A 508-nucleotide genomic window follows, 5' to 3' on the forward strand; every position below is an offset into this window, starting at 1 on the left:
AAAGAAAAGCACAATTGAATTAAGCCTCTTATATCACCAATTGCATTCTGAAAAGATCCAGTACCATTAAAGCAAAAGGCAACCAAATCCAAGGGGTGTGAAGGAATTGCAGGAGAAGGCTTGATCAGTCTTGTTTTATTATTTCGTAATTGAGATATCTATTTTATTTCAGAAAAAACTACTTTCTCCCTTTGTTTATTGATATGTTTAATGAATTCCTCCAACTGGGTACAACTAAAATGCACAGTTCAACAAGACCAAATCTAACCTACTCGTTCAGACATCCATAACAGCCGTTGCTGAATTGTATGCACGTGAGAAAGTATTCATATTTCTAGCATTTCAGTTACAGTAAGGGTTGACTCAACATATATAGATAATGAGTATTACATTATAAGGTTATTGCAGCATACAGTATATATTTTCATGTGTATGTGTATTTTTCTTCCTTAACGAATTGGGAGGCATATTAATAGATATATAGGAGAACTAGTGCATGTATAGTTAC

Source organism: Penaeus monodon, chromosome 15 (genome assembly GCF_015228065.2).
Source record: "Penaeus monodon isolate SGIC_2016 chromosome 15, NSTDA_Pmon_1, whole genome shotgun sequence".
Classification (NCBI taxonomy): domain Eukaryota; kingdom Metazoa; phylum Arthropoda; class Malacostraca; order Decapoda; family Penaeidae; genus Penaeus; species Penaeus monodon.